Source organism: Arachis ipaensis, chromosome B04 (genome assembly GCF_000816755.2).
Source record: "Arachis ipaensis cultivar K30076 chromosome B04, Araip1.1, whole genome shotgun sequence".
In the NCBI taxonomy this organism is placed as follows: Eukaryota; Viridiplantae; Streptophyta; class Magnoliopsida; order Fabales; family Fabaceae; genus Arachis; species Arachis ipaensis.
In genome coordinates this window covers 88739780-88754520 of record NC_029788.2, presented here as the reverse complement: position 1 = coordinate 88754520, position 14741 = coordinate 88739780, and positions in this window count along the sequence as shown.

The window sequence follows — 14741 nt, the reverse complement described above, 5'->3', positions numbered from 1 at the left end:
TTCCAATTTCTCTTACCTTACCAGAAGTTTGCTTTACAGTATTTATTTATTTTAATTGCCATCTATTTTACTTGTCATTCAACTCACTTGCTTCTCACCTTCTAAACCCCGATTACAACCTCCATAACCAATAATAAGAACATACTTTCTCGCAGTTTCTTGAGAAGACGACCCGAGGTTTGAATACTCGGTTACAATTTTTAAAGGGGTTTGTTACTTGTGACACCCAAAACGTTTGTATGAAAGGACTTTTGAAGGTTTAGAAACTATACTTGCAACGAGGATTTATCCGCAAATTTTTAGACCACGCAAAAGTCTTCTCATCAGAGGTCTTCAGTGGGGATCCTTTTATCCCTTCAGCATTTGGGTACCTTTTTCTTAGTACTAGTGTTCTCAGTGCTTGATGATGGCTGTCCAATACCAAACTTAGAATTGGTATCTGGGGGTTCTATATAGCTTTGCACTGAGAGAGAGGGTTGGAACACTAGGTGTTGTACAACTGTCTCTCTTTTTTCAGAGGGATAGCTGGGGTTAGGGATTTTGAACAAGATGTGGTCCTCCCATAACTGTAGGATCAGCTCTTCCTTTGCTACATCAATGATGGCATTGGCAGTGGCTAGGAAGGGTCTTCCAAGGATAATAGATTCATCCTCTTCCTCCCCAGTATCCAGGATTATGAAATCTACAGGGATATAAAGGTTCTCAACCTTTACTAAAACATCCTCTACATGACCATAGGCCTTTTTCATTGACATGTCTGCCATCTCTAGTGAGATTCTTGCAGCTTGTACCTCAAAGATTCCCAACTTCTCCATTACAGAGAGAGGCATAAGGTTTATGCTTGACTCTAGGTCACACAGAGCCTTCTCAAAGGTAATGGTGCCTATGGTGCAAGGAATCTGGAAGCGTCTGGGATTCGGCAGCATATAAGGTAGTTTCTGTTGAACCAAGGCATTGAGTTCCTTGGTGAGCACCAGAGGTTCTTCCTCCAATGTCTCTGTTCCAAATAACTTGGCATTTAGCTTCATAAGGAATCCTAGGTAATGAGAAACTTATTCTTCTCTAGTTTCTTCTTCCTCATCAGAGGAGGAGTGATCCTCATAATGTATGAATTGCAACAAGGCATTCAATGGAACTTCTATAGTCTCCTCATGAGCCTTAGTTGCCTTCAGTTCTTCAATAGGGAAGTCTTGAGTGGGCGTTGAATGCCCAGCTGCCCCATTACTGGTGTTCAACGCCAGCTTTTGTACATCTTTGGGCGTTGAACGCCAGTGATGGTGCTTCTTTGGGCGTTGAACGCCCAGTAAGGACCTCCTTAATAGCGTTCAACGCCAGATTATCCCCTTCAGATTCGGCCTCCACTTCCACAGTCATGGCCTTGCACTCTTCTCTTGGGTTCACTTCAATGTTACTAGTAAGAGTGTTAGGAGGGGTCTCAGGGATTCTCTTGCTTAGTTGACCAACTTCTACCTCTAGATTTCTGATAGAGGACCTAGTTTCTGTTATGAAACTATGAGTGATCTTAGAGAGTTCAAAGACTATGGTTGCTAAGTCAGAAAAGCTCTGCTTAGAAGTCTTCTACCTTGATTATTATTGAAGCCTTGCTGAGGCTTCTGTTGATCCTTCCATGAAAGGTTAGGATGATTTCTCCATGAAGAGTGTAGGTGTTTTCATAGGGTTCTCCCATGTAATTCACCTCTTCCATCATGGGTTGATCTAGATCATAGGTATTTCCTTCATAGGAGGTGTCATGCGTGCTGCCAGTTGCAGCTTGCATTCCATTCAAATGCTGAGAGATCATGTTGGCTTGTTGGCTCAAGATCTTATTCTGAGCCAATATAGCATTCAGAGTGTCCACCTCTAAGACTTCTTTCTTCTGAGCTACCCCATTGTTTACAGGATTTCTCTCAGAAGTGTACATGAATTAGTTGTTTGCAACCATTTCAATGAGTTCCTGCACCTCTTCAGGTGTTTTCTTCAAGTGGAGTGATCCACCAGCAGAATGATCCAAATACATCTTGGACATCTCAGATAGACCATCATATAAAATACCTATGATAGTCCATTTTTAGAGCATGTCAGGAGGACATCTCCTGATCAGTTGCTTGTATCTTTTCTAAGCTTCATAGAGGGATTCACCCTCTTTTTGTCTAAAAGTTTGTACTTCCACCCTGAGCTTGCTCATCTTTTGAGGTGAAAAGAACTTGGCCAAGAAAGCATTGACCAAATTTTCCTGAGAGTCTAGTCTTTCTTTAGGTTGAGAATCTAACCATATCCTACCTCTGTCTCTAACAGCAAAAGGGAAAAGCATAAGTCTGTAGACCTCAGGATCCATTTCATTGGTCTTAATAGTATTACAGATTTGCAAGAGTTCAGATAGAAATTGATGTGGATCTTCCAGTGGAAGTCCATGGAATTTACAATTCTGTTGCATTAGAGAGACTAGCTGAGGCTTAAGCTCAAAGTTATTTTCTCTAATGACAGGCATGGAGATACTTCTTCCATAGAAGTCATAAGTGGTTGCAGTAAAGTCATCAAGAACCTTCCTTGCATCTCCTCCATTGTTCTGTTCGGCTGCCATGCTTGTATTTTCTGTTTCTTGTTCGAAAAGTTCTGCGAGATCTCTTCCAGAGTGTTGTGCTTTAACTTGTTGTAAACGCCTCCTTAGGGTCCTCTCAGGTTCAGGATTAGGATCAAAGAGATGTTCTTTATCTCTGTTCCTGCTCATAAACAAGAAAAAGAAGACAAGAAAGAAAGAGAATGGGGGCTGTATGTCAAAGGATAGAGAACTCTCTGTGAGATGTGAAGAAGAAAGAAGAGTGAAGGTAGAGGAATGAGAAGAAAGATTCGAATAAAGGGGGTAAAGAATTCGAAAATTAAGAAGTAAGAAGAGAGACTAGAATTAAAATATTTTTGTTTTTATTTTATTTGTTTATTAAATTCAAAAACAAGAAGGAAATTAAAAGCTAATTAACTAAAAAGATTTGAAAATTAGAATGATGATTTTCGAAAAATAAGAGAGAGAAAGGGGTGAGAAGTTTTTGAAAATAGAAGAGAGAGGAGTTAGTTAGGAAGTCTTGAAAAAGAAGAAAGAGAAAACAAGTAACTAATTAAGAAAGATTTGAAATTAAGATAGGATAGGATATTTGAAAAGATTTAATTTGAAATTTAAAATTAGAAAAGATAAGATAAAAATTTAAAAAGATTTGAAAAAGATTTGATTTTTTATTTTGAAATTGAAACAAGATAAGATAAAGATTTGAAAATAAATTTGAAAAGATAAGATATGGTGAAGATTTGAAAAAGATTTGAAAAGATAATATTTGAAATTTGATTTTTGAAAAGATTTAATTTTAAAATTTGAAATTTGAATTTTAATTAGGACAAGACAAGATTTTGAAATTTGTATTTAAGTTCGAAGATAAGATATGATGAAGATTTGAAAAGGATTTCAAATTGAATTTAAAATTAAGATAAAATAAGATTTTTTTGAATTTTGAATTTTAAAGAAAGATCAAAAGATAAGATAAAAAGTTGAAAAAGATTTGAAAAGATAAGATTTAAAATTTAAAATTTGACTTTGCTAGCAAGAAAACACCAATCTTAAAAAAATTTTAAATCAAGATAAGAAAAGAAAGTGAAATTTTCGAAAATTTTTAATAAAGATAAAAGAGATATTTTTTAATTTTTTTGAATTAATGAAGAAAGAAAAAAACAAGCAAAAGACACCAAACTTAAAATTTTTAAATTAAAGACACTACTTTTTTTAAAAATTAAAAAGAAAAATATCAAAAGACACCAAACTTAAAAATTTTAAGATCAAAACAAGAAAAGAAACAAGAACAGCTTGAATACCAAGAAAGAACACTAAGAACAATTCAAAAATTAAAAGAAAATAAAGAACACACAAAGGACACCAAACTTAAGAATTGGCACTACACTCAAATAAAAGACAATATTTTTGAAAATTTTTGGAAAAAGACACCAAGAAAGTTCGAAATTTTAACAAGAACAAAAACAAAAGACTCACACAAAAGACAAAGATTAATAAAGAAAAGAAAAGGTTTTTAAAATTTTTTGAAAAGAAAACAAAAGACTCAAACAAAATAGTAAAAAGTACCTAATCTAAGCAACAAGATAATCCGATAGTTTGTCAAATCCGAACAATCCCTGGCAACGGCGCCAAAAAATTGGTGCACGAAACTAACTTCGCACGTTTCGCACAGATAGACCGGCAAGTATACTGGGTCGTCCAAGTAATACCTAAGGTGAGTGAGGGTCGATCCCACAGGAATTTTTGGTTTGAGCAAGTAGTGGATACCTTGCAGATCTTAGTCATGCAGATAGAAAATATAGTTGTCACGAGAAAACGCATAAAATAGATAAATAAATAAAACGTTACTAGATAGGTGTGAAATCTATGGTATGAGAATGGTTGAGGCTTCGGAGATGCTTCTTCCTTTTGGATAAACTTTTCTCACCATCTACTCTAACTTCTGATTGATTCATTCAATGGCAGGCTGTATATGATTAATTCCGGGTCAGTGGCCATTAATCTCCTCTGCTTCAGATCAAATGCCGGGTAAGCGGTCATCCAATCTGAACGGAGATGAAGCTCTAGCAGTCCATTCCCTTCGTGATCCTACTTAAAATACCACAGATAAGGTCGGATCTTCCAGATCAGAAAACGTTGCTCCTTTGGTTCTAGCCTATACCAGAAAGGTCCTAATCGCCTCGCACCTCGGCTGAACTGATGTCTCGAGAAGTCCCCAACAAAGCCGTGGATTAGCCGTCTAAGAGATGTATAATCAAGCTGGTGGTTCAATACTATCCCGTCAAGGACTCGCAAGAACCCATGTGGAATTGGGATGACGGTCAAGTTACACTCTCAATCCATTAGGATGAAGAACGAAGATACATCTTAGAATAGAATCACGCATAGATGGAAGTAGAATAGTGAAATTATTAATTCATGAGAATCAGCAGAGCTCCTAACCTTAACCTTAGGAGGTTAGTGACTCATACTGTACATAATGATATTCAAATGGGCAAAGATCAAAAGGTCTCTAAAAATGGTGATCTTTGTTATATTTATACTAGTCTGCTAACTAAGAATTACAGAAAATAAGATAAACTAGTCTTGTAGTGCGAAAATCCACTTTCTGGGACCACTTGGTGAGTGTTTGAGCTGAGCTTGAATGAAATCCACGAGCTAGTACCCCTCTTGGGCGTTGAACGCCAGCTTGGGACTCCTATTTGGGCGTTGGGACGCCAGCTACTCCCTTTTGGGCGTTGGACGCTAGGAAGAGGGTTGGTGGCTGGCGTTGAACGCCAGTTTTGGGCCTTTATTTCCAAAGCAAAGTATGAACTATTATATATTTCTGGACATCTCTAGATGTTAGCTTTCTATATCCGTTGAGGGCGTGCCATTTGGACTTCTGTAGCTCCAAAAATGCTCCTTCGAGTGCATGGAGGTCAGATCCTAACAACATCTGCAGTCCTTTCTCTGTCTCTGAATCAGACTTTTGCTCAAGCTCCTCAATTTTAGCCAGAAAATACTTGAAATCACCATAAAACACACAAACTCAAAGTAGAATCCAAAAATATGAACTTTGCACTAAAGCCTATGAAAATATAATAAAACCTAAACAAAACAAAATAAAAACTATATGAAAATGGTGCCAAAAGGCGTATAAAATATCCGCTCATCAGTACGCACCACCCCCAGAATTGGAGAAAATGTTTTTTTAAAGCTTTTAACTATTCTTTTAGCCCTTTAAAACTTTATAAACTTCGATACGAGTCTAGCACCGGTGGAATTGAGGATAGGAGAGTCAGGGATGAAGCCAAATGAATTGAGTTAGTAAAATTGAGAGAAATGAACAAGATGTTAAGTGAGAATGATGATGATTATGATATTTATAATGAGAAGAATGATGGTTATGAGATTGATAACGATAATAATGATGATTATGAGATTGATAATGATAATGATGATGATTATGGGATTAACAATGAGAATGATAATGATTATGAGGTTGTTATTTGAGCTTGATGCTAAATTTGATATACCTACCTGGGTAGATGTAGTGGAGTGATTCCACTTGCGCAGGGTTATGGTTTGTGATTCTGGGGTAGATGCGGTAGAGTGATTCTTCTTGCTCCCGGATTGTTTTTGATCTTCTGGGGTAGATGCAAGGACGATGGTTTTGTCCCGCTTGCTCCCAGATGTTGACCCTGCGTCGCAAGTTGTGGCCGGACACTTAGACCTTTCTAGATGTTATTCTTCCTTGAAGATGTGAAATTCCTCCTGGTAGATGCTCACACACAGGGACTATCTAAGGTTCGCTACTGAACTTGTTGGGTTGGTTGTATAATTGACAGATGAGCTCATCAGCCATAGGGCAGGCATACATCATTTGCATATGTTTGATTTGTTTGGATTTGCTTATTTGTATTTGGTTTGCCTAATTGAATATACCATACTATGTGATTATGTGCTATTTGCCTTACTTGAATCTACTTGTATTTTACTTGTCTGCATTGCTTGTGTTTATACAACTGAGAGGTCCCTCATGCTGGTGTCGGTTGACATTGAGGGTTGTCCTTGTTAAAATGAAATGATGAGATAATTTATTAGCAAAGATAAATATTGAATGAGATGGTTTGACTTTCCTGGGTAAACACAATGAAGTGATTTCACTTGCTCCAGGTGAAGATATGAGGTATTGATATAGAATTACTAAGATAAAATAGCTAATGATGGTTCTGTTTATGATTCTGGTTCTATTATGTTGGAGAGTTGAAAAGTTGGGAAAGATGATAAAGATGAATTAGATTTAGTATTCCCTTATGACAGTTACCTATTTGTGAATTAGTGAGAACTTAGGATGAATATTTGATGAAAGAAGCTTAGCATGCTTAGTGAGTTTCTATTATAGTGCATTGTATTTATTTGGCACTTTTACCTTACTGGAAACCTATGGGTCGGGGTTCTCATTCCGTATATATCTCTTGTTTTTCAGATGTAGGTTTTGGAGCTCAATAGTGAGCTGGGATTCATCTGAAAGATGGCGAAGATCCTTGGACTCTTGTTTTACTTTTACTTAGAATCTCTCCGTATTTATCTTGAAAAACTTATATGTATGTATTTTGGAAAACTTGCCAATAGAGGCTTTGATGTATATTTTGGAAGAGATAGGAAATATTGTTGTCAAAATAATTTATATCCTGTCTTCATCTTATTCTCCTTTACTGCCTTATCTTTATATCGCTTTTCAGGTGCGCCTCATCTTCTGTCTATCGAAATGTGAGTGTTCCATTTCGCGATTTTATTTTACTACTTTTCAGTCTTCTCGTTTAATACTTTCATGTATTATAATCCACCTTGAGAGTCGTACCACCTTATTATCATTGACTTATGGCTCGAGCATAAGAATTTGAATATTAGAGTGTTACATTTTTTAATTGATTTGATATATATATATATGTTAAAATGGATCTTTAATTGAAATTATATTTTTAGTTCTCATTTAAAATTTGTTGTTAGAAATAGAAATATAAAACATTTTAATTAAATCACTAAATGTTGACCTCCAATAAAAAAAAAATTAGTCTAACTCACTGCCCTTTCTACAAGAGCATATGTTATTGACTAAAAGTCTCCTCCCACTTATTTTTAACATCTTTTAGAGTTTGGATCCCTTCTATAAATAGAGATGATTGTGATGTGTTTTAGAGCACCAATTATCCATAACCTTATGCTATCAAATTAATTTTATTTTTTAATATTTCAAGTGATTTTAATCACAATTTGAGAGATATTATTGAATTTACTCATAAAACTCATATTGTGACCATAACTACTTCTAGAGAGATTACAAATCTTATTTCTACTCATACCACATTGTAAAACAAAGAGTTATGTAGTTTTTAGATTTTAAAGTTGCATCTAGGTACATAACATAGAGTTTATCTTACACAATATTCAAACACAAACTTGTTATATTCTAGAATCAGGACCTCAAAAGATAAAAATTGTAAAGTGTTTTCAAACATATGCATTATTTACACAATTATAATTGAATCCAATAGTAATCAACTTTAGTATGAGAAGACTTGGCGTAACAATATCTAACGATCTTAGATCATATTAGTTGATTTGAGTCATTATAAGACCTAAAAATGTGTTAAGAATATTTGATGTTCTTATTTAAGTTAAGTTTTGTTTGAGAAGGCTTGAGATAATAATATGTAACAGTTTTTAGATTAGAGATGATTTAATTTGATTCATCTTAGTATGAGAAAGTTTGATAAAATAATATATTAACACTTAACTTAGTTGAGGACTGAACGTAAGTAGTATTTCAGTCTAAACCAATTTATATTTCTTCTGTATTTTTTGCTTTACATAGCTCTTTTTTTTCTCCTAAAGTTAGACATTATTCATTTTTTCAGATAAAATGAATACACTACTATTTTAGTTTGGTCCATACTTGGACAACAAAACAAAAGATGGAAATTCCAAACATGCCCTTACAACAAAATAAAGTAAATTACTCGACGAAAAAAGGAAAAGTAAATTAAAATTTGTGTGTCTCTTCGTTCAAAAATTTTGGTGTTTCTTCCTTGCCAGATTGACCAGAATATTATTGCTGCCAACGCCAGGTTGTTCTTCCCAATTGCCATTTTGCAAGCTCACCAAATTCCGACCACCATCTCTTTTTTTATTTATTCCTTTATTTGTGTTGGTATATCTCAGAAGTTGTTCTCGAACTCGTTTTAAAATATCTACACACCTCAGAATTTTTTTTCTAAATCATACTACTCTAACATTTATTTAACTTATATTTTCTGTTGGTGACAAGTTAAACAACTTGGTAAACTTTATTAAAATATAGTTTCAAAAAAAAATATCAAAGTACGATTCAACCTCTTCTCATGTACATCTAGCCATTTCAACATATATATTTTGTAATTTTAACTATACTAGCTTTGTTTCTTGTAACAATGATTAATCTCATTAGATTTTTAAGAACCCGTTTCTTTATTAAAAAATCCAAAAATCCTAAACAAATAAATAAATTAGGGATTTTAATTACATAGATAATATTATTTAGTACTCTCTTTATAATATTATGAAGATATTCTAGAAGTGGAAATATAATTAGGGAAAGTATGAGGAGCCAATGGAATATTTATACAATGTGTACAATGGAGGTTTAGGGAGTATTAGAGATATAATCATTAGTGTTACCTTTTCTCATCAGCTGAAGCTTTTGGGATAAGTGGTATCATGACATGGTATTAGAGCACTAAATTCGAAAGGTCAAGAGTTTGAGCCTTGGTGAACCCCAAAATCAGTTTAAGCTTTTAGGAAGATGTTTATTATTACTAGTACTCGGATGGTTATTCTAGATAGTATGAGGATGTTCATTTTGTAACTCAATAACCCATTGTACACATTGTACAAATAGTCCATTGTCTCCCTAGCGAAATTCATATAATTAATGCCGATCAAAGTCAAATCGAGTTAATTAATGAGTTCTATAGAAAACCATAAAAATTAGTTAGTGAGAATTTACTACTTGGTTTCTTGGAAATGGATTCTCTATAGTTTTTTTAACACTTGAGAAAATGCAGTGTGATCTCTCACCATTAATTTTATAAGTTGGGACAAAATTAAATATGAGAGAGAAAGTAATGAAAGATGAGAGATCACAATTGACACCATTCAGTTTTTTCTTCACTGGAGAGGATCCCCTCCCCTTCTTCTCCAAGAAGGAAATTTTAGCCACTCATCCTTATGTGCTACCTTCAAGAATAAATCTTGATCACTCATATTTTACCATAAGATAAAATATTTTCTTAAGATACATTTTAACCTAGTACACCATATCTAAACATCACAGTTTTTATCCTTTCTCTCTCTCATGACCGTACATACTTTCTCTATCTAACACTTTCATTAATTAATTTTTATCTTCGATAATTATCCAAAGTAATTAAGGATAAGATTTTTCACTACATCATGATTAGGGTATGACTAGGATCATTACTTATAACCTCGTCCTTTTTTACTTCTCATAAATGAAGTACACACTTTTCATCGCTTCCTTAATTTTACTTCATACCACATTAAGCAAATTTAGCAAGTGAAAGAAGAAAGAAATATAGAGAGAAAGAAGCCGAAGCCATAGAGAAGGAAAAAAAAAAGAGAGAATTAGCTTTGTTCCATATAATTCCACTTCACTAGTTCAAGAAACACTTCACCACTTCTTCAAGAGTCAAGCATTTTAATTTATCCCTTCACTTTTCTTCATATTTTCTCCAAATTTCAGCAACGTAAATGCATAAACCACCTTAGTTTCCCTCCTACCCTTTTAGTTTTGAGGAGCTTCCATGAGAGATCATGTTATTCTCTTTTTGATCTAGATTGCCTTCACTAGGAACCAAAAGGAGTACGCTTAGGAGGCTTCCAATTTAAGCTCAATAATGTTGCAGTTCATCTCTTCCATTGGTCTTAGTTTCGGCCATAAGCTTCAATATACCATTAAAATCCGGTCAAACCATAAATTAATTAAAAAATAAATTAAATAGGGGCAAAAATAGTTAGAAAATATAACAATCATATTTTGACCATTTCGATATGATATTTGGACTCAGTGAATTTTTTTGAGTCGAAAAACATAATTTTTTGCGTAAAAACGCAAATTGAAAATTTGACCAGCAGTACAGGCTGAGATTTGTCCGATACTATAGCTGAGAAAATTAATTTGGGTGAGAAAGGTTAAAAAGTTAAAGTTTATAATTGAGATGGTAAAAATAATTAAAACGCACATTAAAACACTAATCTTAAAGGTTTTGATCCAAAAGTGAACCAAGCGGGATATATATGCGAACCAGGCCTAAGTTGGGCCTAATCCTAGTATATATAAGCCATAACTAATGGACATTTCAACAACAACACACTCATTTCACCCTTTCATGCTGAAAATGTGAAGAAGAAAGGTGAGAAGAGAAAATCCTAACTTCCAATACTTCAAACCACCATAACTTTCTCTATGGAGCTCCAATCAACGAGCCGTTTGCAGTCACGCATCCCCCTTGAGGAGCTCTTCAAGTTTATCTAGGTATTGTGGTAATAAATTTCAAAACTCATGCCCAATTTTTGTTTCCCTCTCAATTTTGAGTTTTGGCTTTGGGTTTTGAGAAATTTTATGATTTTGGTTGTTTAGGGGTGTTCTAGTATGAGCCATTGGTGAATTTCATCAATCAATTTCATGGGTTAAGATAAGGAATCCTCAAATCCTTGTGATTCATGAATTTTGTAAACCCTAAGTTGAAATATGTATAAAATTGTGTGTATTAGATTGTTGGGTACACTTTTGAAACTCCACAAGTTGAAAGCTTGATTTGACTTGCTAAAGGTACGGTTTTAGTTTCATTTAAGTACCGTATAATATAGTATGAAATCCTAGACTAGATGCCCCTAGAATTATATTTGGATTGTGTAATTGGTTGGTATTGATATGCATAGTTGATATGCTGTGGAAATTAATGATTGGGTTGAGAATTATGTGAATTTGCATATTTGGTGTGTTGAGAAATTTGACGAATTAGATAATGATTATTGGTTTGTGAAATATGTATTGATGAATTTGTGAATTTGGGTCGGAGATCGGGAAAAAGATAAGGACGGTAAGTGATGGTTGAATTGTGTGATGATGTATGTGATTGAATGGAAATTTAATAATGAATGAGTGAAAAAGTAGGAATGATTGCTAAAAAATTGGAAATTGAGGATTGAGATGTGAAATTGATGGAATTTGAGTTGAATTGTATAATTGGAGTAGGTTTGAATTTAGTTGAGTGTAAAAATATGAAATGGGTTGGTTTGTGGTAAAATGGTTGAGTAAAATAAATTTGGCTTGTGAACAATTGGAAAGATTGGTAAACGTGCATTTTTTATAGAAACATATTTTTGACCAACTTTGGCGGGCTGTAACTCGGTCTCAGAGTTGAAAAACTTTCAAAATTAAATTTTTACGAAAATTCATTTATCGATCTTTCCAATGGTTCAAGAATGGTTAAAAATGAATTTTATACCAAAAGATACGAAGGTTTGAAAATTGGGTTCAAAAACTGATTTTTACACTTAACAGCTTTTTGCAATTTTGCAACACTCGCGTACGCGGAGGTGCCATGCGACGCGGATACTGGGCACTGTCCAGTGATCCCGTGTACATGGAAGGAGGCATGTGTACGCAGTAGTGTCAAAATTACACACTCGCGTACGTGCAGAAGCTGGTGAATTAAAAATTTATTAAAATGGTTACGTTGCAAGTATAGTTCTTAACTCACCGAGAATCTGCTTATCAATTTAGAAATATGTCACAGAGAGTTTAAATTAAAATTACTGGGAGTTTTAAGTCCCAGGTCATCTCCCAACGAGTTGCAGAAAAGTGTGCTGTTTTATTAATCAGATGTTCCAAGAAGTTGAGCTAAGTAAATTGGAATTTAAATTGAGGATTTTTAAATAATATAAATAAAAGCCTTGACTGGGAATTGATTAGTTAGAATCTCTATCATTGATGGTGTGATTGTAAGATTAATTTGTAATTAATGGTTGTTCTGTTTGGTTATCCTTTACTAGGTAAGGGAAAGTCAAACAAGTGGGAATGCCAGATCTGTTCACAAGTTGCAACCCACTTAGTTCAAAGGGATTGGCGTCGGTGACAGGATAGCAATCCAACATTTAACCCAATTACAAATTTTCTTTCAATCCTTCCAACTCAAGAGTTCCTTTTAATCAACTCCCCATCAAGTAAGGAAACTACTCACGCATTGTAAATAAAGAATCCATAGCACATGAAAGGGAATTAAAAGAAGACATGATTATTGGAATTGAAATTGAATTAAAAAGAAATAATCCTTGCATTAAATAATCATAAAAGTATCTGAATGACAAAATTGAACATAACAAAGAACATGGAAGAATAGAACCAAGTTAAGAGAACAAACTAGAATGATGAAGTCTTGATGAGGAAATAACTCTTCTCACTGTTCCAATGCTAAGACCAATTGAAAATTAAAATTCTAAAAACTAGAGAGAAAAACCTAAGAGAGTGAAAAACTAGATCTCAAACTACTGAATGAATGTCTTTCTTGTTTCTGCATATTCTATGACTCTAGTCTGCTGTTCCGGGCTAAAAACTGGGCCGAAATAAGGTCCAAAATCGCCCCCATCGAATTCTGCAGATTATGCAGATCGCGCATGTCACGCGATCGCGTCGTCCATGCGGACGCGTCGCTTGCGCTTTTTTCCTCTCCACGCGTTCGTGTCGTCCACGCTACCGCGTCGCTTGTGCTTTCCAATCCGCGCGGTCGCGTGAGCCATGCGGCCACGTCACTGCGATTTGCGCTCCTTCGTGCGGTCGCGCAAGCCATGCAACCGCGTCACTTCTCGTTAGTTATCTCCTCAAATTCTTGTGTTACTTCCATTTTTACTAGCTTCCTTTCCAATCTCCAACTCATTCATGCCCTATAAAGTCTGAAACACTTAACACACAGATCACGGCATCGAATGGGATAAAGGAGAATTAAAAATAAATAATTAAAGTCTCTAGGAAGCAATTTTCAAACATGTACTGAATTTAGGAAGGAAATCTAAATGCATGCTAAATTGATGAATAAGTGGGTAAGGATCATGACAAAACCACACAATTAAACACAATATAAACTATAAAATAGTGGTTTATCAACCTCCCCACACTTAAACATTAGCATGTCCTCATGCTAAATTGAAGGAGACAAGGAAATAAGTATGAACATGTAGAAACTCATGGAATGCAATGCAACCCTACATATATAAATAAATGCAACTATATGATTATTGTCCACTTGATCAAAAGTAAATAAGCCCTTCAAAATAGTTACAAATCAAATTCCACTAATTCTATCATCATACAATAAAACCGATAAAAGTGCAAGAAGATAGCTTATGAAAGCAGGAAACATGAGAATTCAAGCATTGAACCCTCACTGATAATGTATGTACGCTCTAATCTCTAGTGTATAGGGTAATCACTCTATTCTTCTCTAGTCATGTTTTGTAACTTTTGTTTTTCTCCTAACCAATCAACAACAGTTAATATACCAATGCAAACATCACGTGGTCTTTTCAGGGTTGTAATGGGGCCAAGGTGCAGGTAAGGATATACATATGGCTAAGTGAGCTTTATAAATTGAATCTTTAATTAACCTAAGCTCTCACCTAATATACATATATTCTATATACTTTTAAATTCATGCTTAGCTACCCATAATTCCCTTTTTCAACCCATACTCATGTTTCAACTTTGTATTTTAATTCTATCATATGTGCATTGATCTTTGAATTCTGAATTTAATATTGGGGTAATTTTGTCCCCTTATTTATTTGTTTATCATTTTTTTTTTGAATTGATATAAATAAAGCTTATCAATGCACATAGATTTTTGATTCTTATAGTTTCACATGAATGGGTATCCAAATTCCCTTTAAATTTTCATGACACATTCCCTTAACAACTTTTGTTCCCACAATTTTCCATACTTAACTAGCACACACAATTCTATCTTAAGCTAATCAAAGATTCAATTTGGGATATGCAATTATTTTTCAACTTAAGGTTAGTAATGTGGTAAAATATAGAACAAATGGGGTTTCAAAGGCTCAAAGTGGTTAACAAGGGTAATTG